The sequence below is a fragment of the Polypterus senegalus genome, chromosome 10 (genome assembly GCF_016835505.1).
Source record: "Polypterus senegalus isolate Bchr_013 chromosome 10, ASM1683550v1, whole genome shotgun sequence".
In the NCBI taxonomy this organism is placed as follows: Eukaryota; Metazoa; Chordata; class Cladistia; order Polypteriformes; family Polypteridae; genus Polypterus; species Polypterus senegalus.
Genome location: NC_053163.1, coordinates 25,335,878 through 25,353,289, shown reverse-complemented (window position 1 = coordinate 25,353,289; position 17,412 = coordinate 25,335,878). Strand labels below are relative to the sequence as shown.

At 39.5% G+C, this 17,412-nt stretch overlaps 1 protein-coding gene across 1 annotated transcript in view; it reads right to left on the bottom strand.

The window, feature by feature from the left end:
- The window catches only part of grap2a (GRB2 related adaptor protein 2a), an 81,927-nt gene extending 66,131 nt beyond the window's left edge, over positions 1-15,796 (bottom strand). Inside the window, exon 1 of the mRNA XM_039765547.1 lies at positions 15,526-15,796. The gene's annotated coding sequence lies outside the window, so the exon portion shown is untranslated. The remainder of the gene's footprint in view (positions 1-15,525) is intronic.
- Positions 15,797-17,412: the final 1,616 nt, after the last annotated feature.

Here is a 17,412-nt window from a genome sequence, read left to right as displayed (position 1 = left end):
GAATCTTTACCACATTGTCTTTCCATGTTCACATTAAGTTAACTCTGCCCAAGTGGATGGGGAAGTGTGAGTAGGGAGACATGCTACTCCAGGCTGTTCCCTGCTATGCACCTAGTGATGTTTAGAATGACTGTGACAGTGTAATGGGTAAGCGGTAGCAGCAAACTGAGACGGGTATGACTGCAGAAGTGTAATGGATGTTCCTATGTTAGTTCATGTTGCTGTTAATGTGCATGAAGTAATATTGTTCTATTTATAATCATTCTAATAAAGAAATGGTGACTTGTGCCTTGTCCAGGAATTCTTCCTGGTCTACGCCCCATGCTTGGAAGGGATAGACTCCAGCTTTCCTATAACCCTACTCAGGATAAAGCAGATCTGGTGGATGGATGGATGGACATAGATATTGTCTACCTAGTGGTGAAGCAAAGCAAACAAGAAGTTCCCTGTATTCTACACATGAAATTGAAGTTAACTCTAAGGAAAGTTAGGGTTGTGTGGGGCCTGCCCATCACAGGGGTCACACACACGTGCCCACAATGAGGCTATTTAGGACCTGCCAATTAAAAGAGCCCACACCTCTCTGGAGATGCGGGAGGACAACTGAGGCTAACTTCACACAAGCAACAGATTCAAACTGAAGATGCCCAATCTTGGTGGAAAAAGCTTTTAACATCTGCATTAAAAAATACAAAAACATCAAAAAACATTTTGACTTTTCTAAAATTATAGGCCAAAGAAAAAAACGAAATAATGAAAACGTAATCTGTGTGTGAATTCTTAAAATAAAAATGTAAAAATGACAAGAGTGGCCTACCATTTTAACTCCAAAAGAACTATAAAGTCCCCACGCATGAGTTCTTTTGGAACTTCCCTGTATCATCAGTGAGCTTAAAATACATGCGGCAGCAGCTAAGGCGTCAAAGGGGGTCATGTGCTGCTGTAAGTAGCCACCCATCTACTTCTGGCTCATTGCACTTTTCATTAGATGCACAGCTACTTACTGCACTGCTCTCTTCTTTTATTGGTTGCTCTGTTTTGTAAAAATGGAGGACACAGAGTCATAAACAGCCACATCTGTGGGGCTTACTTTGTGGACTCCTATTTACTCCCAGAGCACATCTCTATATTTATAAAATCCAACGTCTGTCTGTCTGTCTGTCCACTTTTCACAAGAGAACTACTTTTTCTATAATTTGTTTGAACATTCTGGTTGATTTTATGACTTCTCTCATCACGCTATGTATCTCAGTTCTCTTGCGGTACCGATTTATTTGTGCCAATCCGAGAGACACGCAGAGGGCCGAGGGGAGGGGGGCAGGGCCTCAGGGCATACCTTACCTCCACTTAGCTGGCGTACGAGAGAATTGCTTAATGGATTTAGATTGGGATTTGTTCTATAATATGCTTGAAAATTCCGGTTGATGTTGCAACTTCTCTCATTGCGCTATGTATCGTAGTTCGGTTTCGGTACCGATTTATTTGTGCAAATCTGAGAGACATGCAGCGGGCTGAGGGGAGTTGGTGGGACCTCGGGGCGTGTACCTTACCTCCACTTAGCTGGCGAACGAGAGAATTGCTTAATGGATTTAGATTGGGATTTGTTCTATAATATGCTTGAAAATTCCGGTTGATGTTGCAACTTCTCTCATTGCGCTATGTATCGTAGTTCGGTTTCGGTACCGATTTATTTGTGCAAATCTGAGAGACATGCAGCGGGCTGACGGGAGTTGGTGGGACCTCGGGGCGTGTACCTTACCTCCACTTAGCTGGCGAACGAGAGAATTGCTTAATGGATTTAGATTGGGATTTGTTCTATAATATGCTTGAAAATTCCGGTTGATGTTGCAACTTCTCTCATTGTGCTATGTATCGTAGTTCGGTTTCGGTACCGATTTATTTGTGCAAATCTGAGAGACATGCAGCGGGCTGAGGGGAGTTGGTGGGACCTCGGGGCGTGTACCTTACCTCCACTTAGCTAACGAACGAGAGAACCACTTGACGGATTTAGATCGGGTTTTTTTCTATAGTATGCTTGGACATTCCTGTTGATTTTGCGAGTTCTCTCAATGCACTGTGTATCATAGTTGGCTTATGGTATTGATTTATTCGCTCAAATTTGAGACACACACACAGTGGGCTGAAGGGCGGGGGCAGGGACTCGGGCGTGTGTCTTACCTCCGCTTAGCTAGTGGACGAGAGAACTACTTAACGGATTTAGATCAAGTTTTTGTTCTATATTTTGCTTGAACATTCTGATTGATTCTCTCATCACGCTAAGTATTGTAGTTTGCTTACAGTAGCGATATATTTATGCTAATTAATGACAGAGGCTGCGGGCAGAGGGGAGGGGGAAGCGTGGTGTTAGGGGTGGGGAGCCGGGCCCTCTTTACTCATGCGTCAGCTTCCATTCAAGTCAGTGTACCTCTCGCAACGTGTTGGAGTGCACCGCTTAGCTAGCGATGTCTGTTTGCTTATTGATTTTGAAACTTTGACCTGTTTCACTACTACACAGGCGAAGCTGTGGGAGATCAGCTAGTAGATTAGAATATTATACTGGATGGTGACAATAGGTAGTGTGGCATAGTGACCGAGGCTTTGGACTTCAAACCCTGAGGTTGTGGGTTCACATCCCACTACTGACACCATGTGACCCTGAGCAAGTCACTTGACCTGCCTGGGCTCCAATTGGAAAACCAAAAGAAATGCAACCAATTGTATCATAAATGTTGCAAGTCACCTCAAATAAAGGCATCAGCTAAATGAGTGAATATAAAGATGGAAGAAGCTCATGTGTACAAGATGGTCCTATTCAGGGTTGTTTCCTGTACGGCACCCAGTGTCGCTGAAATCAGCTCGTTTAGAAAATGGTTGGCATGAATTCTAAATATTCTATAAAATAATTTTTAAAAAGAGCTAGAAATGACTGAGCAAAGCATAACAGAAACTGTGACCTAAGGTGTGCTTCTTCATAAAATGCCAAAAGAAAACCAAATCAAGAAATCTGTAAAGGACAAAGTGTGTTGGAGGTACTGGAGGGAGTGTTCTTTTGTCACTATATTTTTAATTTTGCTCATTTGAATTAATCAAAAATGCATACAACCCCATAATTTGACAATGGATTCAAATTTACATATGAGGTTTAATTACAGTAAAGTCTAGTTCCACAATCAAGTGCGAGAAATGCAACCGATTGTTTTACATTTGTAAATAATTTAGACCACATTGCAGAGATCTGTTTCCACTTTGACCTTCATGTCTTTTTCTGTTCATCAGTTTCAAAAAAGCTAAAATTCAATCCACTGTGATTCAATGTTTTAGAAGGAATACAACATGAAACTTCCAGGGAAGTGAATACTTTATATAAGCGCTATGAGACCAGCAGGGCTGTATGATCATGACAAATATAATATGAAGATAAAAGCACAAAAACAAATCATAATGTTGAAACGTGAACCAAAAATCACACAGAACATATATCCAGGTTGTATAAAGTCTAAAATCCACCACCGTTCTGAAAAGGCTCCCCATTGGCAAACAATAGAAATTTCATTCCGTCAGATGCCTGGAAACAAGTCAATCGTGTCTGACAACACCAACACCCCATGGCAGGTCAAGTGCCACCATGGATGTTCACTCACTGGTAGGCATAGAAAATGCGATAGTCGTGTAAATTACGTATAACGATGGAAAACATTTGCTCTGACACTCCCATATCTTCTTCTTTCAGCTGGTCCCGTTAGGGGTTGCCACAGCGGATCATCTTTTTCCATAATCTAACGCTCCCATATGTGACAGTTATTTCAGACAGAAAGATGTGCAAGTCACTATATGCCACAGACTAGATAGGTAGATAAGGCACTATATGACAGATAGATCATTTAATTTTAAAACAAGCTTTATTTACAATTACATAACAGATGGGTGATAAAATTTAAATTACAAAAGTCAATTTTCAACAGAACATAACGCATCATTACTTCTTCATATTTATTGAAAACCTTCAACCTGACATGATATTATAAAAAAACTAATTTCACTATCGGTCAACTGTAAATAAGCACTTTAAACATTAGCACAGCATCAGAGCCTAATGTGTTATCCATCTTATTACACCTTGTTTTCAAAATCGCCAGTTAAGCTCGGCCCGGGAAAACGTTACCAAGCGAACATTTTGATATTATAAAGATAATATCTGAAAAAGGAATGTCCAGTGTCCGAAACAACCCAGAAGGAAAACTGAATAAAGATATCAGTCTACTGCAATGTAGAGAACAAAATAAAAATGTTTTGTGGTGAATACAATATGAACAGGCATCAGCAGTGCTTGAACCAATGTGTGTTTTTTAAAGAGCTTGTGGCAACTTTACCATGAGAATCTTGCAAGTTCCCAATTCTTTTTTTTAGTAGGTGGTTTACAAAAAGCACTTCATGCTACAGAAGTTGTTTAATCGTCCTTTAAAAGATTAGTCTGCTTAGTGACTGGCAAATGGATGGAATGCAACACTTTTAAACATTAATCATAAGTCATTTTTTGTTAATAAACTGGAATAAAACATCCAAATTTATTCATTTTAAAAGCTTATTTTTCAAATTGACATCATTGTCAATATTTGGTTTGATAAGTAACTAACACGCTAGATAATAGACATTCATTTAAGTGTAGTTGGCAGAATTAGATGCATGGAGAGATGGATAAAAAAGTGTGAAAGATGGTATACAGTAGGTCGATAGGAAAGGCACAATATAACAGTTTAAACGTGATGTACAACATAGAACTTAAAAGCTACTGTGATAGACATTGTGAAGGAAATTTATTTTAACGTATACTTTTTGCTGTTTTTCTATATTTTTATGCATGTCTGCACATATTTATACTTATGTGTGCGTGTGTGTATGTGATAGATAGATAGATAGATAGATAGATAGATAGATAGATAGATAGATAGATAGATAGATAGATAGATAGATATGAAAGGCACTATATAATTAATAGATAGATAGATAGATAGATAGATAGATAGATAGATAGATAGATAGATAGATATGAAAGGCACTATATACTTAATAGATAGATAGATAGATAGATAGATAGATAGATAGATAGATAGATAGATAGATAGATAGATAGATATTATAGAACAAAGAATTTCTACAGCCTGTCCTAAACATAGCCAAGTTTGCTTATGCGATTTAGTTATTTGCCTTAAGATTCTTACTTTTCTCAGTTTTTAGGATGATTCATTTCTCTCTGGTTGACAGTTCTTATCTTGATTTATAAAAAATAAAGGAATGTCTTTGTTAGCCAAAGTGAGTTGGGAAGAACAAGAGTTCACTTGCCATTCTTCCATAGCTGTACTGAAATATTTATACGGAACCTCTTACAGAGTACCTTCAAACTAAAAAGGAATCCTCGATGATTGATAGAGAGATATTAATTGTAGTATAGTTTGGCAGGATTATATGGTTGGATAGACAGAAAAGTGTGAAAAACACTACTGTATATAGTGCCTTTCCTATCTATCTACTATATCACATATTTTAAACGTAATATACAACATAGAATGTTAAAGCTACTATGACAGATGCAGTGAAGGAAATTTATTTTTACCTATATTTTTTGTCATTTTTCATTATTTTTATATGCACATATGTGTGTGTGTATATATATATATATATATATATATATATATATATTAATTTTGTATAACAAAGGATTTCTGCAGCCTGTCCTAAACATAGCCAAGTTTGATTATGAGATGTTATTTACTTTAAGATTCTTACCTTTCAAAGTTTTTACAATGATTCATTTCTCACTGGTTGACAGTTCTTATCTTGGTTTATAAAAAATAAAGGAATGTCTTTGTTAGCCAAAGTGACTTGAGAAGAACAAGAGTTTACTTGCCGTTCTTCCATAGCTATACTGAAATATTTATACGGAACGTTTTGCAGAGTACCTTTAAACTAAAAAGGAATTCTCGATGACTGATAGAGAGATATTCATTTTAGTATAGTTGGCAGGATAAGACAGACATGAAACACACTCTGTAAGTGATAGTCACATTTTACATACATAAATTACCTAAAGAACTACTACTAATGTGTGGATGTACATAATAGCACAAACAAGATCATGCTTAAATGCAAGCCTATTTTCTCAGAAGAATTGCACTTTGTAGCGAACTGAATTAGAATAAGCAAAGTAGTACTACTGTATAGAACTTACAGGACCTATAACAAATATAAAAACATACAAAAGTTCAGTTACATTCATCCATTTACCAACTCAGTCTCACAAGGAATTGGAGCCTACCACAGCCGTACCAGAGGCAAGGCAGGACAATAAATAGATTTTAGCATATTAGGCAGGATCAGATATATTTTAGTATAGTAACCAGGATAGATAGATAGATAGATAGATAGATAGATAGATAGATAGATAGATAGATAGATAGATAGATAGATAGATACTGTCAAAGGTAGGACGCCCATGAGGACCGGAGGAGGGCTTGCGCCTTCCCCAGACCATCTGGGGGCAACCACCCTGGTTCCTTTGAAGGCCACGGGTATAGAGCTTTGAAGCTCCACCCTGTAGGGGCGTGTGGTCACAGCCAGGGAGTGCCCCCATGCCTTTGGAGCCCTGGACTTCAGCACTTCCGCCACACCAGGAAGTACTGGGGGGAAGAGGAGCAGGGACACCCGGAGTGCTTCTGGGGATACAGCCGGCACATCCGCCACACTGGGGTGTGTCGGCAGGAGATTGCCGGGAAGCACCTGGAGCACATCTGGGTGTGGATAAAAGGGGCTGCCTCCCTTCATTCAAGGCGAGAGTTGGAAGTGTAGTGGAGTGAGCTTGCAAGGAGGCAAGGAGGCGGCCTGAAGAAAGTAAGGCATTGTGTGGCCAGGACTATGGGGGTTTGTGTGGCACACTTGTAAATAAACGTGTTTGTGGGTGACATGAACATGTCTTCCTGTCTGTGTCCGGGTCAGCCTCCACAATAGATAGATAGATAGATAGATAGATAGATAGATAGATAGATAGATAGATAGATAGATAGATAGATAGATAGATAGATAGATAGATAGATAGATAGATAGATAGATTGTTTTGCCCTTTCAGTCGAATATTATGATAAATTGAGTGACATGTAGTTTACAAATTAATTTGAAGAGAAACTAAATTAAGCATAGTTTTTTAAATTCAGTTTTATTTTACTGTAAACCCAATTGTCATTCAGCTAATGAGTGACAGTCGGCTTGTAGACATTTTAAACATGTAACGTTCTCTTCTAAAAAGCTCTTAAACTCGAGTCCTCTCATGTCTCTTATTTCAAAGCAGAGCTGGCTGGCATCCTTTCTTTCTTGCTTATTCTTTAAAGATTCAGCTCCTTCAACCCTTCTCATGGCTGGTAGTCCCTGAATTCATTTGCTCACTCTTCTCTGGCCTTTCCCTAATGCTGTTATGTCTGTTTTGTAATAAAACGATCAAAACTGCCTACAGCCTTCTTGACGTGGCATCCCCAGTGCCCTAAATAAACCTTCTAGGTACATAGTGAGCCTCCTGTGTGTCTTTTGAGTTGCCTCCATACACTGTCTGCCAGTGGACAACAATGAACGTACTAGTGCCAGCTCCACACGTGCAGGTCATCACAGAAATCACAGGCTGATTCTTCAATCAGTGGCAAAAGCCGGAGACAAGAATTTCAGGAAAGCCAGCTTGGAAATGTTTAAATTTAAGTGAAAGTCTCCGAAAGCAAATTGACCAACATGAGAGCCATACAGAAGTTACACTGATTTCAACGCAGGTAAGGTAATCGCTAGAGGCTCAGGTGACAACAAAGAAAATTCTACAGCTCTTTAAGTGAAGTTTTCAAAAGTTAGTTACTTTTTTTTTTTGAAAAGCTTCAGAAAATGGGGCAGGTTATGAAATTAGGTAGCACCTAACCTAACCAAGGAGGAAATGTCGTGAGAACAGAACAGTTGCAAACAGACCAGCCATGTGCTGCTCACTTCACAGATGCTGTTTCCCACCAGCAGACACCATGCAGCATTCATCTGGTGAGAACTGAGTTTCATGTAACTTTTGGGAACAAAAAAACAATATTATTTGCATTGCATCCCTATTACGACTCTCTTTCCTTTTTCAGTTTCCCATCTGTAGTTCTGTTCATGTAGCGATTGTGTCTTTTTACAAAACAGAAGGAGTGAATGAATAAGAGAAAATGCAACACTCAGCTATTGCTGCAGAACTTCACTGCTCCTCTTAGGTTTCTTAGCCCCTTTCTCTGGCACTGAATGTTTGAGTTCTGCCACCCCAGGGCCATATCATCCTGACGTTTGTGAATGAACTAATCATAATAAACATCGGCGAGGGGCACCTTGGAAAATCCCCAGGTTCTATGGATTAAAGAAGTTTGCCATTCATGGATATTTTTATGAATGGATTTATCCATCCTCTCATTTTTTTTTAAAACCAACCCTTTACAATAATGGGTCACACAAGCCAGATCATCAAAATCCCATCATGCACTAGTGTCCAACCCTGGATGAGATACCAGCCTGTTGGGAGACCCATTCACTCACATCAGGCACATCGGTGTGACCAGAGACTCTGGTGGAGCTGAGTAATGAATCTTCAGAATCTCTTCATGTCATTGAGTAGTGCTAACCACCCAAATGCTCCACTGCACCACCCAATTGGTTCTTCATTTATTTATTTATTTATTGTAGTATGTAGTTTTTCTTTTTTTTTTTTTTTTTTACAATGCCAATAAATTAGTCAGCTATTCCCAAAATCACTTAATTGAGGACAGGACCGTAAGGGCAGCATGAGTTGCATGGCAAGAAACAGACCTCAGTCGGACGGCCTTCATATTTTTAAATTAAACTGTATTTGTTCATAGCTGTCCAAGCCCAAAGTGTTTAGCCCACCCTCATAATATTTATTTCTACGGCTGATTTTGTAACTTTCCTTTTATAGGATATTCAGTTACTTCCAGGTGAGTGGAACAGAACGAGTAGATATTGCAAGTAGGAGAATGTATGGTCAGAAAACAACTATAATCCATCTAGAGAGAACTATCCACCATGTTAAACTTGGTGTGTGACAGGACAAAATAAAGAACGGGTACAGACAGCAACACTCCCACCGCCCAAGTCAAAGTAACAGTTTGTCACTGACTCATGGGAGCAGTGAGGCACAGACAAGTGGTTTACGAGACAAAGTCAGAAAAATATACATTTGATAAACGGCCATGTGGTCACATCTGGAAGAACTGGCCCTTGCTTGTTCTTGATGGAGCCATCACCCAGCACTCCAAGTGATCAAAACCAGCAGCAACATAACTGTGAATGTAAGAAAGAAGCTCATTTAAGATCATTCTCCTCCTCCTCAAACCCTCTCACTGTTTAGAAAAATATTTAGCACACAAGAGACCACCCTAAGAAGGAGAGAATCTCCTTTCCTTGTGCGTTAGTTGGCAATTCCGAGCTGTTCCCATTGGACAACTTATACCTGGGGACTTCCTCCATATTAGAGTCTCCCAAGATCCTCCCATGAAGTGAAATGTTAATTCAGGGTGACACTGATAAGCACCACTACAAGACCCCTTTTTAAATAAAACACTTTGCCTCTTTAGAGTCACATATGAAGCCTTCATTGCCTCCACTGATTTCTGATCTGGTGCCTGCCTATATGTGGTTGTGCAAAAAGTTGTGCATTGTGTGGAGAGTTCGAAAATTTAGAGGAGCACAAGATATTCCGAGATGGATGGGAAAGGTGAGCAGAGGGGCAAAATCGAGAGCCGATCCTATCACAACAGTCCAACGTGTTAATTGTATTTATCAATATAAATAGTTATCAACATTAAATAAACACAAAGAACCCAAATTATAAGAGTTCAATTGAAAACTCATTTAGGATAAAAAAGTTCTATTGCTTAAAAATGCATAATAATCAATAGATACCAAAACTTGTGTATCATTCCTGCATTACTGAATATTTAGCATACACAGTGAAACTTCCAAATTTTAGTATATCTTTCAATTATCCATCCATCCATTACCCAACCTGAAGGATCATGAGGGTCTGCTGGAGCCAATCCCAGCCAACGCAGGGCGCAAGGCTGGAACAGAACCCCGGGCAGGGCACCAGCCCACCGCAGGGCGCGCACACACACACACACACACCAAGCACAGGGACAATTTAGAATCGCCAATGCACCTAACCTGCATGTCTTTGGACTGTGGAAGGAAACCCATGCAGACACGGGGAGAACATGCAAACTCCAGGCAGGGTGAACCTGGGAAACAAACCACTGGTGCGCTACCACTGCACCACCGTTCCGCCCTCTTTCAATTATTTAATTATATAATATAATTGTACAACAATATGTACTGTATATGTAAATACTTAACCCATGCATATTGGAAAGTGAAGACTGCTGGTTTTATTTTCATGCACTACCAATTTTCAGAAAATCCTTTGGATTATATTAAAAGACTTTTTATTCCTTAACGAAGAATACAAAGAGTTGAACGCCAGATTTTGTCTTTGTAATCGCTGTACGCTACATGATTAAACTTGTATACCGTTTATTATACTGTATATACTGCGGTGGGCTGGCGCCCTTCCCGGGGTTTGTTTCCTGCCTTGCACCCTGTGTTGGCTGGGATTGGCTCCAGCAGACCCCCGTGACCCTGTGTTAGGATATAGCAGATTGGATAATGGATGGGTGGATGGATACTGTATATAAACTTTTTCAAATGTACTATGTAAATGGTTGTGCTAAACAACATAATGGTATGCTACTTATCTGATTTTTTGTTTTTTTTAAGATTTTATATATGTATATACAAATGTGTGCATGTGTATGTCTGTATATGTATGTATGTATGTGTCTGTGTGTGTGTGTGTATACTCTTTTACTGTTTGGCAGATACTGCATCACATATCTAGAATTTGCTTCTTGCAACTGAGAGGACGTGGCGGATGTTTGCTGACTGGCCAACCAACCACAAGTGTTACCTGGTAGGTAGCCATCTAAATAATCAGATTGTGATCAGACCTATGCATGTAATACTCTGATCTTCACCCTGACAAGTAAGTGAGCCAGCGGCCGTGACACAACATTAGAGGCTTCGCCTCAGGTGCTGATATCTGGGGCTCGATCCCCATAAGGGGAAGCAAAGGGACGTAACACCTGATGAGCCCCAGTTAGGGTCAGACACGTGTTGTGTAGTCTTTGTATTATTTGGCAGATACCATGTAACATCCATCCATCCATTTTCTAACCCGCTGAATCCGAATACAGGGTCACGGGGGTCTGCTGGAGCCAATCCCAGCCAACACAGGGCACAAGGCAGGAACCAATCCTGGGCAGGGTGCCAACCCACCGCAGGACACACACAAACACACCCACACACCAAGCACACACTAGGGCCAATTTAGAATCACCAGTCCACCTAACCTGCATGACTTTGGATTGTGGGAGGAAACTGGAGCGCAGACACGGGGAGAACATGCAAACTCCACGCAGGGAGGACCCGGGAAGCGAACCCGGGTCTCCTAACTGCGAGGCAGCAGCGCCACCACTGCGCCACCGTGCCGCCCACCATGTAACATATACAGTATATATATGTGCGTGTGTGTGTGTGTGGATATATATATATATATATATATATATATATATATATATATATATATATATATATATATATATATACTGTATATATATATATATATCTTTACACTGTTACACTGCTAGGTAAAGTAGCATTATAGTAAGCTCAATGTATTTACATACAGAATATCTAGAGAAGATAAAATCCATTATGTCAATCAAGTGGACTGTTTAGTACTTATATTTAATAAGAACTATCCCACTCTGAGTATCGAAAAGACTACTAATGTTATTCGACTCACTTGTCATTTTTCTGTTGGAAAAATGGAACTATTCCAGATATAAATCGTAATTGGAATATTAATACAAAAAAAAACAAAAAACACTCTAAATCCAATCAGTGCTTTTCTTCTCCTTTGTAAACTCGGCCAATTTCAAGTGGACAAGGACCTCCTGTTGTCCTTTAATCGCAGTCTGCGCCGGTCTATCATCACTTTCAGCTTCATTCGCTGGTTTACAGGTCAGAAAAATCAAATTTTAAAAATGCTTCTGCAGATTACCAAACAGCTAAAGTCATTAGCAGATGATTTGGTAAGTGATAGACGGCAGTGTTAAAGAAACTGGAAATCATCTCAACTGATGTCAGACCCCCATTACACACAGAACCCCTGGGTGGACAGTTGCTTTAAAGACCTTCACAAATCGCTCCAGAAATTCTCTTTTTACCTTTGTGGTATTAATCTTGTTAATAAGGAATTTTGGGCCAAATAAAAATTTCGAGAAGAGTCAAATTTTTCATATTCTATTTAAAAACACACTCTTACTCTGTGGCCTTTAACCCAGTGTGAGATGTTGACTATCTGTGTACTTTTTATTCTGAATTTCTTCAGCATTTATGTGTTTGTTTCTTTTACCCTTTGGTTATTGTGTGATTGATATGTTGGGTTTTATTGTACAGCACTTTGGTTAGCCTTGATGTACTTTATAAATAAATAAATATGTACAACACAGCTATGTAAGGTAAATACATACTAGTAGTTAGCGAAGAGTTTTATTTCAGATGATAATAATAATAGATTTTATTTATATACCGCCTTTTCCATGCCCAATGTAATTATTTTAGAATTTCTATGTACATTTTAATTTGTCTTGCCTGTATTTCATGTTTTCTTGTCCATTCATAAACCTTAGCCTTGGATGGCCCGATTTCAAATCTCATGCCATGTCGTTCATACGGAGTGAACTCGCTTTGGCCATGTCTGCATCAGCTTTCCTCCAAGTGGTCGTCAGTATTTTCTTCTCCGTTTTTGTAGATGTCTGTTTACCAGCATACTAAATTAATAGATCACATCATTTGGATTGCCGGATAGAATGGGACTCCAATACACACTTGCTCTTCCACATTTCATCTGATTGGCCTCATTTTTCACTGACACACATATGAATATATTTTGCCAAATTTATCCCTGGCCAGCAATAATCAGGCTCTCTGTTTATCTATACATACTGTATAAGATAGAGAGAGGTTTTTGAATACACCATCCAAGCAAAATCAATCATTTTTATTTATGAATTGAACTCAACTTTCACATGGCACCAACAGTGGGAATAAAGCTCTTCAGAGATGCTTGGCATTTCTAACATTTTCTAAGCTGCTTAATCCAGACAAGTGTCATAGCAGAGACAAACCCTGGACTGGACTCCGTTCCATCACAATAGATGTATGGTCGACTGTTTTAATATAGTATTGTGTAATATAAAATGATGTAATATGATTTTATATAGTACTGTGTACGCAGATTTCAGCTGCATTGTTTCGCCATCCTGGCCCGCTTGAGTCCCTCTAACTGCTAGTTTTGTGTTGACCGATGTAGTAAATGGCTGCACATTCTTCTGTTTATCTCAATGACTTCTTTCTGCTTGTAAATCTCTCACATCAGTAAAAACCAAACTGTGTACTTTAGTTGTTAGGGAGAAGGTGAAAAACAGGCCTAGGCTAGTCTAAGCTAAGCTCATCTTATATACAGTATATATATACATATATATATATTTTTTTTTTTTCTCATAAGGCATCTCTGACTCTCTGATAGTCTGACTAAACTTTTTTTTTATTTGGTCATAGCCCTCCTTAGGATGATCATTCAAAGTTATATTTAACACCAGATGAGCTTCTCTGTAGCCACGGCCTCATCCCCACCGGTGGCTTCTTTTTGATAAAGATGACGGCAACCTCATAACCAAATTAGAATTAAATTGAAGAAAAAAAAATCCAAGAACAGACTTACTTATTAAGAAATACAAGAAAAAAAATGTAATATTTTTCTGTCACGTTTTCAAAAACCTCAAGAGCAGAAAGTTGAAATAAGTCCTCCAATTAAACAAGAAGGCTGATTCAACTTAGTTAAAAAAACTAGGCGACACAAAACCTTGCAGTAGCAGCGTCAGCCGATGGCCAAAGTGCTGAAATTCTGTTTAGTAGCATTACTTAAATTAATAAAGCTCAAAGTATGCTTTACAAACTGCGGTCTCGTCATCTTCATGCAGGACGTTTTTGACCATACAGGACGTCCAGTGGGTCAATGAAATCACTAAATTGTTGAACAGCCCGGTCAGTTCCTCAACTGGTGGGGAGGTAAATTTGCCTTTTTTTGTATTTTCTCGATTTTAAACGTGTTAGCGTATTTCTGCTGCTTATGTGTACACCTGAATTTTTTTTTTCGATTTTTAGGCTGTTTATAGTTGGTCAATTTTTTCTTTCTTCAGCTTCTGCAGATGTCACCTTTTCTTTAAAATCCCCTTATTTGTTAACTATTTAGAAAGTATTTCCTTTTTACAATGTCGCAGATGGGCTACAAATGAGAATTCAAAAGAGGGCTGCTTTTAAAAACAAATATGGTTATGAATAGATAACGGGAGAAATTCTTATCATTAAATGACAAGAAATTGAAGCCTAGCCTTGTGACAAGTCTTAAAATTGTAAAGCACACCCTGAACAGAGTAGAAGAAGGAAGCAAGAAGTATGATTAGGTCAAATCAGATTAAATAATCAGATGGATGAAAAAGAAGCAGCTGCAGAAAACCTCCCAGCACCGTATAAACTAAATTTTAGAACGGTGCCTCTTGACGTTACAGCAGTAATAAGTATGTCTGGCTTCTGGAGAGTCTTTTTAACCTTTAGGGCTTCACTAAGTGAGCTGACACGTACTGTAGACGTGTGCCAGGATCCGTAGCCATTGGTGCCAAGCTGTGTTAAATTGCACCAGGTCCCGCCATGTGTCCCGGTCACTTCACACTGAAGTCTGCTCAACATTTCACTTTCCGTTACTGCCGACGGTGTCTTACGTGGTCAGTACTCAAGGTAACAATTTCATAGTTGGCTCCTCATGTGTCTGATCGGTGTGTTTCTACACTCTGAGCATCTGTCGGCAGTTCTGTTTGACACCCAACGTTGGCTTTCAAATCCAAACCACTGGTTCACATGACAACCTTATGTAAACTTGCATGTTCTACTAAAATCTCCCATGTATGCCAAGGCCCTCAGGTCACAATTTTGTACTTTGGCACCTCTTTGGTCAATTTGTTTAACACCGCACACCACGGGACAGCTTGTGGGTAAGTCCTCTCAGAACAAACTAACAGACCAGGGCTACAAAGTTGCACACATTTCTTGGAAGGCATTAACCCAATTCATGGAAGACACTTTGACATGAAGTGGAAATGATTTTGTCACCCCCACCCTACCCCACCCCATCGATCTGTAGCCACCATAAGTTTAAAAAAAGTACCAATGCATATTGTAATCCAAATACTATAGATCAGTGATATATATATATATATATATATATATATATATATATATATATATATATATATATATATATATATATATATATTTAATACTCACCAGTATGTCTTGAACAAGCAGGTTTGTCAGCTTCTGGGTTATTGATCACACGGTAACGGTTGGCTTGGCAGTATGTAACGGATGTGTGTTTCCAGTCAGATCAATGAAACTATTAAGCCGGAGTGTCTGTCTTTAGTGCTCTCTCGTTGGGAGCCTCTCTCTCTGCGACGAGCATTCAGCTCCCTTTCAGTTTCTCTCTTCCTGGAAGTGCTGCGGCCCCAGCTGCTCACTCAAGTGGTTTTGTGTTTCTCGGATATACGCCACGCCCTCTTTTTTTTTTGCGATTCTCTCTTTCTCCCACTTGACACTCTGCCCTCTCTCTCTATCGCTCTCTCTATCTCTGTCTCTCTCTGTCTTTCATCATTTGACAGCAAGACCGAAATGCAGGAGCTTCAGAGGTCTAATTTTTGTATTGCACAAACATGCACACACCCACTTACACACACACACACACACACACACACACACACAGATCCCCAGACTCAAAAATTACCACAGAAATAGAAAAAAAAAAAGTGTCAGGAAGACAAAGCCAGTCTCACACACCACATGTCATTGCTCTGCAGCTTTGTATCTGCTTGTTGCAGTGTTCCTCTTTCGCTCTCTTTTTGTGTGACTCAATGTTTTAGAATAATTAACAGCAGGTACTGAAAAAAAGTGTTTCAATAGCACTTGCAGAAAGTACATAAGTGGGATGGGATCAATTTTATAAAACACATATACAGAGCCGGAAAGTGAAATTCAACCTAATATTGAGCACAATTGTAATACTTTTTTTAATAGAATGAATGATCAGCTCTGCTGCTGGTTGAATAGACTAAATATATTAAATGTTAAACCTTCTGTCCTGGTCAACCCAAGTGTGGTGTTTGCACACTTCACCCCATCTGCATCCCAAAGACTTGCAAGTTTGAAATCAGTGTTACTCGACATTTGTGGTGTCATTACCCATGTTTTCCTTATCTATCTGTTAATTTCCCCTTGTTGAATCGAGCCCAGCCATCAGAGAAGATAATCGAGCACAGTCCTTGAAGTGGCCACCTGCCGCAGCCCACTGTGGGACCCACTCACGACCCTCTGCCATCATAAAAAATAGTAACTTGTGACCAACAGGTGGCAGCCTGCAACCTACTCGGTGGTCAAGAAGCACTGCTCTAAACTGTAGCAGTGGGGGTCTCTGTCATGAGATGGCTCCCCAACCTGATGCTGTAGTAAGTATGAGAATGTTACATTAATTTGGATCATATTCTGTGTAACGTTGGTATGCTATTCAAGAACATAAAACAAAAAATTAAACTGACCTTAGACAGATAGATAAGTATTGCATTAGGTAAAATATTACTTCCAAAAGTAATTGGACTACATTATGTGTGTTACTTTCAATGTTACCCTATTGCTCTCAAGTTTGTGTTATTAAGTTTAGCACTGTAACTCCAGCTCATCGACGTAAGAGACCTGATCACTTCATCCCGCTTGATAATTTTGACTTGTGTATACTCAATTGGCAGGATTGGCATGTCCATTTATTTTAAATGTGAATACTCAATCGTTTCAGTGGACTGGTGAGGTCCGTCTCAGTCACTTCAGCTTGTGGATACTCAATCATTTCATCAAGCTGGTGTGTGTGTGTGTGTGTGTGTGTGGGAGGGGGTTGTTCTTGGTCAAAAGGTCCCCATGCCACGATGGACCCCTTGGATTCACACCCAGAACATGCTGATGGGTCTGCCACTGGAGGTTTGTAGGCAGATTGTCAGACTGACGTCGGTCAAACATCTAGAGCTGGCCGATCTGAAGCCATTCACTGTACTCATCTCGTCCCATCCAGTCTGTGAAGCGCTCAAAGAGGGCTGTCATCCAGTCCTGCCTGCTGGATAGATAGATAGATAG